Below are 7,264 nucleotides of genomic sequence, written 5' to 3'. Positions count from 1 at the left end.
GACTCATGATATTGAAGGACTGTTGAGCAAATCCGGATACTCCTCAAACTTTCAATGTTTACCTGTTACTTGGAAAACATCACCCTCAACATAGTGAGCATAAAACTCAGTAACATAGATTTAATAAAAACAATTATTGATGTTTCTCAGCCATGCCGGTATGCTATACATGGAAAACCCTCTCGGTAAACTATACTTCAAATTAATATAATACTATTTCTTCGTAAGCTATATTCAAATAACTCTTCTACCTCTAGCCTCAAATCTTTCAAACACTTTAAGCCACTAGACATGAGTAATCTAATGACTTAAACTCAATATATCAAGTAAGTCATAAAGACTACATTGGTTTCACCAAATGTTCTCTACTTGAATAACCTCTTTTGGTAAGATTGGAGATAATTAAGTCCGTAAGTGGTGCCCCACTTACCCTCGGTTCCGTTGTATATAGACGAAGAGTTCATCTAGCTAGAATGAACCCTATATATATATATATATATGCAACTATAATAATAATATAGTATATATCTAATCATAATATATAAGTAATCTCCATTCACATCATAGAACATGCACTTAACATATCAAACTTCCAGAAAAGAGTGTTATATTTAAGCTTTCAAATGCAATTGGTTCCACTCAAAAATGAGTTTCCTAGCTTAAGATATATAGATATTTCAAGATGACTAATACACAGAAACTCATAATACAGAACAGTCTACTTCCTAAAATCACGAAAATTTGTAAATTTAATATAAACTTATAAAAGTTTACAATAACAACGTAATAGGAATAAGCTTTCCAGTCCAATTGATTTTACTCAAAACTGATACATATTGTTTCTGTTATACTCATCTTAACTTAGTTACGTCATAATCTTTTTTTGCACAAACACTATAACTTTGGTAATTTAATTAAAATATCAAACGATGTCCGATTCGAATAAAGGATAACATTTTGGATAGCCTAAGATGTCTAGTTTATAAATATAATTTTTATTATGCGTAATAGACATTCAATTAGTACAGTTTAATAAAATAAAGTATACATATACAAAAACATAACAATAGATTATTTTCCAACTTGTAACTCAATTTTCTCTACCAATTCTCAATGCAAATTGGTTAAACCAGTGCCTATTTCGTAGGTAATTAAGTCTATTTTCTAATGAGATATAAATCAGTTCAAAACACTATCTATGGAGAAAATTATGAAAAAAATACCAAAGATATACCTATACGGGTTCGAAGACAACACCATACTATTTTCACTTCAAACTTTATATTTTCAAGTTAATTTGATCAACTAAGTAAAATACATTCAAAATTCAGCATAAAATGAAGTAATTACCAACACTAAACAGTCATCATCTCATCATAAACCCAACCACAACACTCAACAACAATAATAAAACAACAAATCGTCATAGTAATTAATACAAACACCTAACATGCATTATTAATAATCAATGATTCAAAATTAAATAAGATTATCTCAATACCCAAACATGCAAAACATGATCGCTAAGCACAGGTAAGAGAGGTTTTAAGAGGGTTTTCTAAGTTACCTTATGAAGAGATTTGAGACCTCCAAAGTTTGATTCTAATTCCTTCTTCTACAAGTGAAACTTTAACTCCTCTTCACGTTTCCATCTTCCTTCTCAACATGCAAGAAATTCTAAACTTCTTCTTCTATATTGAAACCTTAACTTTCCTTTTCTTCTTTCTCATAATTTCTCATTTCACTCTACCCATTGGTCCTCTTTTACTCTAATATAGGTGTGAGGGTGTTTCTATGATGAGATGATAAAATGAAGGAGTTTGAGAAAGACATGCAATGGAGTTAGTGTGTTATCTCTTGTTTTTTTTTCCTCCTCTCTTCTTCTTTCCTCTTTTCCTTTCTTTTATCGTTTTTTTTTTTTTTTATCTCTCTCTTCATTTTCCTTACCGTCATGCCTTCCTCTTTCTTTCTTTCATTATTAATTTGTTCTTATTCTTATTATTATTATTATTATTATTATTATTATTTAACAATTGAGTTTTAAAGTAAAGGGGGTGTTACAAAAACAGAGATTAAAATTATCAACAAAAAAATACATGAGATACAATACTATTTTATGAAAAAATTTAGAATGATTAGAAACGGAAAACTATATATTCATATAAAGATGAAAATTTATTTATCCATTTATTTAATCACAACTTTTTCAAAAAAAGGCAAACTTATATACCTATTCATTTACCCCACACCTACAAGCATACACGACTAAAAAAATATTGTGGTATTTAATTTATGTATAAATGTATTTAAAATATCTTTTATATTTATATATAATTAATTTTGATTTTACATATTTCAAAATACTTAATAATATTAATTGAATTTATTTATAAAATAAACAGTAAATATATCTAGTCTAGTAATTTGAAAAGTGATTTATATTTAAAAATAAATATTTTGTTAAATAAGTATTTGTATTTAAAGACAAAATAATATTCAAAGTTAATAATTATTTTCAAGTATTCCTTAATTCTAATTATATTTGTAGTAAATAAAAAAAAAAGTTATTGGCTTTCTTCTTCTAGAGTCATGAAGAGACTTTAGAGTCTCCTATCGACTTAATACTTCCCCCGATTATTGTTGTTACATATTAATTTTTTAACGTAAGTTTTACGTTCTTATTTCATTTATTTCATGTTAAATGAAAATATATATAAGGATAATAATTTAACTATTGAAGAATTGAAGGAGTTAAAGAATCAAAATTTAAATTATCAAAGAAGTATAAATGATTTTCTTTAGAGTGTTTAACATTTAAATTATTTGTACATAATTATGTATTAAACTATTATAATTTCACCCCATACTTTTTCTTATATTATCTACTTTCTCAATATTTCTTTCTTTAGTAGTGTTAGTTCATATAAAAGTTTCTTTCGCGTAAAACACACAAATAACCTGAAACTCGTTTGACTTACAAAATAAAAGTAAGGTAATATTATAGAGATGAAGTAATAAATAATCCACAAATTCTCCAGATATTAGAATCATAATTCCTACACTATTTTATTATATTAATTTTTTTTTAGATAATAAACAACTTATAATTATTATTCTAAGATGGACATGATAAGGGCCAACAATACTCATATCATGTGACAAATCTGAATTATTCTCATTCTACAATTTAGTCAAGTTAATTCAAATCAACAAATGAATTTTCATTTCAAAATCATTTTCGTAAACATATAACTTTTCATTCAATTTTATTTCGACACTATTTCTTTTTAGTTTATATAAAAATAATAAATATTATCATAAAACTCGCACAAAATTGCGAGTAGATTTTAATTTTAAATTCAAAATATAATATTTAATATAATAATATTAATATTTGTTAATTAAATTTATATTTAAGTATTTTATCCAATTTTTTTATAAATAAATTTAAATAAAAAATCTAATAATATCAACTTTTCAATTAAATTTATAATTAAATATTTTATCCAATTTTTTTATAAATGAATTTAAATAATTAGTTTCATTCTTTAAGCCACCTTATGACATAGCTTCTAGAACGAAGGAAACAGACACGATGCAATTAATGATTACACACGTAATGATCTTTGTGGCCTAATTTCGCGTGGTCCAGTGAAATGGTGCCACTAAAAATAAAGCCAAATTTTTCTTTGACTTCATTCATGTCTCCAATATATTTTTTTTTATATATTAAATAAAGTGATTGTCGTAATAAATTTATTTAAAAATATATCAATTTTATATATTTATTATTATAATTATTATAATATAAAAGAAGACAAAAATAAATTATGTTTTTTATAAGTAAATAAATTAGAGATATTATTTAAAAAAAATGTTCATATATATTGAACTTTGTAAAAAAATTTATATTAAAGAATAAAGGAAGAATGAAAAAAAGCCTTATAATTAAAAATAAATGAAATATTATATAATAAAATAATAAATAAGAAGGCTAATGAATTTAGGTAAGTTGTTAACCCATAAATTCCTACAACCGTATTGGATGGACGAGACTTCTAATAATAGTTTTATAGGTTTAACAAGTTCAATTATAATTGAATCGGATATAATATAATAGAAAATAGGTTGACTTCATTGTTCACTTTGTTGTAGAAGTTAAATTTAAAGGTTCTATTCATTATTGATAGATGTATCATGTTTGATTTTGTTCTTTCAAGGACAACTTAAATCATATACACTCAATAAAATACAACCATAAAGTTTTTTATAGGTGTGTTTGTTATGATGTTGTGATTTTATAAATATTTGATTTTGTGGTTAAAATTATATTTGTTTATTTATTTATTTTAAGAATATAAAATATTACCTTAAAATGACTATTTTGGAAAAAAAAATCTTGTGTGAATGAGTAAAATAAATTAGTTATTTATTAAAAACTTCTAGAAATACTAGAAAATTGATTTTGGACCACACAACTATTTATGTAACACCCCGATGTTTAACAACGCGAGTGTATCTTTTTTTCTTCTTAAAAAAAAAAATTCATAAAACAAAGAAATAGAGAAAGAAATACTTTTGGATAAAATATTTAAGTCGTAACACAACGACAAAAGTCAACAAATATTTACAAGCAACAAAATTAGTTTTTGAAATTAAAAAATCCAAAGCATTTAAACAGCAAAATACATCGGGCCTGTAAGACATATCAGTCAAAGCTCATACCCCTGGGATATTCTCGACAGACACCTGTACAAAAGCACTGCCCCAGGAATTTTAACTTCCCCACGTCGCATCAAAAAGTGGTACAAAGACCCATCAAAATAAAAGTCAAGCTGACAATATGAGGAGTATGTACAGTCTTCCAAATTGAAATAAATACATCCATAAAAGAAAAACATTTAGCCCCTATACAACCAACTAATTTGATCATGCTACAAAAATTATACAACTCGGGTGATCTCCACGCGCCCCCAAGATCCTTCTGACACAGCATCAGTCAAATATGACTAACCACCTTCCCATCTCTAGGGTACTAACCGATAAGATGATCCTGGTTCTCATCTGAGGGCAAAGCCCAGATTTCCACAATAATTGTAAAGGGTCACCAACCAAAATTAACAAATACCACATAATATATAACTTTTAAATGCACAAAATAGCCTTTCAACTTAGCGTACTCCTTGAAAGGGTTTTCATATGCCAAACCATAGCTCTCCTCGAGAGGCGCAAATCTTAAGTGTACAGTCTCTCACAGACCAGTACTAATTATCAAGGTGCCACTTATCACAAGCACACACGATTTATTAAAGTGTAGCCTATCACATGTCTTACATTACAATTCCAAACAAAAATCCTCCGTGAGGGGCGTAAATCCTAAACGTACAGTTCCTCACGAACAAACACGAGTGCAATCTCTCATGAACAACACGAGTGCAGTCTCTCACGGACAAACACCAATGCAGTCTCTCACGGACAAACACGATTTACTAGGGTGTAGTCTCTCACGAACAAACACCAGTGCAGTCTCTCACAGACAAACACGATTTACTAGGGTGTAGTCTCTCACGGACAAATATCAGTGCCGTCTCTCAAGGATAAACACGATTTACTAGGGTGTAGTCCCTCACGGATAAACACTAGTACAGTCTCTCACGGACAAACACGATTTACTATGGTGTAGTCTCTCACAGACAAACACCATAGTTAAATCCTCGTAAGGATAAGATGAACCAATCAACTCATGGAACCATCCTGTTGCTCATCGCGGTCACCACTTAAACATCATGGCTCATCGCGGTCACCACTGAATCGCACCGCAACGCACCTTAAAAATACATATAACAGCTTTGAACACATAATCACATCAAAACTTAATCACCACAACATCACACATAATCACACCACAATCATTCATAATATCAATTATGAGCACATAATCACATCCAAATTAATCTCCACAAATTCACTCATTAACCACTTCAAATTTAATTCAACAATTCACTCATCAATTTCAATTTTCTCAATTCCACCAAATTTAATCCGCAAATCACCCATGTTACAACTCCACATATTTTAACCATAATTCGCCCATTAATTTCCACAAACCACCCTCAAACACATCAAAACAATTTCCTCAACCACACTTAAATCACCTTAAATTCATTTTTCACAAATCCACACATAACACACATCTAAAAAATTCATAATATTAATTATGAACACATAAGTCACACCAACCATAAATCACCACAAACCACACCTCAAACACACATCAAAATTCATAATATCAATTATGAACACATAATCCAATTAAATTTAATTCTCCCCAAATTCAACATAAATCACCCATATTCAATCTCCAAAATTTTCAAACAGTAATCACCAAATTTAATCTCCACAAATTTCAACCATAAATCACCAAATTCAAAACTCCACATTTTCAAACATAAACCACCAAATTCAATTTCCACAAACACTCATAAATCACATTAAAATTCATCTTCCACAAATACACATATAGAGTCCTATATGCAAACTAGAAATTTGGAAGGATCCTTTACCTCCTTTGCAGCTCTAACAAGCGATTACGGCACCGCGATTAATTACGGTAAAAACGTCGCTCGCGTCGTCGCTTCCAAAGTTGGCTCACTAGCACCATAGTGTGGAGATGAGCAAATTTCCGTTATGTCACTTCTCGAAATGAAGCTCAGGTATCAAAGAAAAGTGGAGATTTGTGTTTGTGGGTTTTTAAAACTACCCACACTGTTTTTCTTTGAAAACAGAGAAAGAAAAGAAAGAGGAAAGGCAAAAAGGAGGGAGAAGATGTGGCTGAAGAAAATGTTTTTGCTTTTCTTTTCTTCCAACACTTGGTTTTTTCTTGAAGAAGAAGGAAACAACCAAGAAGAAGAAGAAAGATGGAGTAGGCGTGAGTAGGGAAAAATATTTATGCTTATGTGATTTCATTGCCTTGCCTATATACTAACTCACCAATTAATATATATATATATATATATATATATATATATATTATAATTAAACCAATAACACACAAAATACCAATAAACTTGGCTAAAAAGCCTCAGAATTTCAACACAAAATTCCCCAAAAATACATAAATTAGAAATTAAAACTCAGGGTCTTACATTATTACCCCCCTAAAAGAAGTTTTGTCCTCGAAACTTAAGGTGCGAGTACTCGACCTATTCAAATTCAACAATACAAGTCACAACTTGTTTCACCCCGCCTAATAACTCTATACATT

The sequence above is a fragment of the Cicer arietinum genome, chromosome 8 (assembly GCF_000331145.2).
Source record: "Cicer arietinum cultivar CDC Frontier isolate Library 1 chromosome 8, Cicar.CDCFrontier_v2.0, whole genome shotgun sequence".
NCBI lineage: Eukaryota > Viridiplantae > Streptophyta > Magnoliopsida > Fabales > Fabaceae > Cicer > Cicer arietinum.
The sequence above is the reverse complement of the archived record's forward strand: the minus strand, read 5'-3'. Positions refer to the sequence as shown.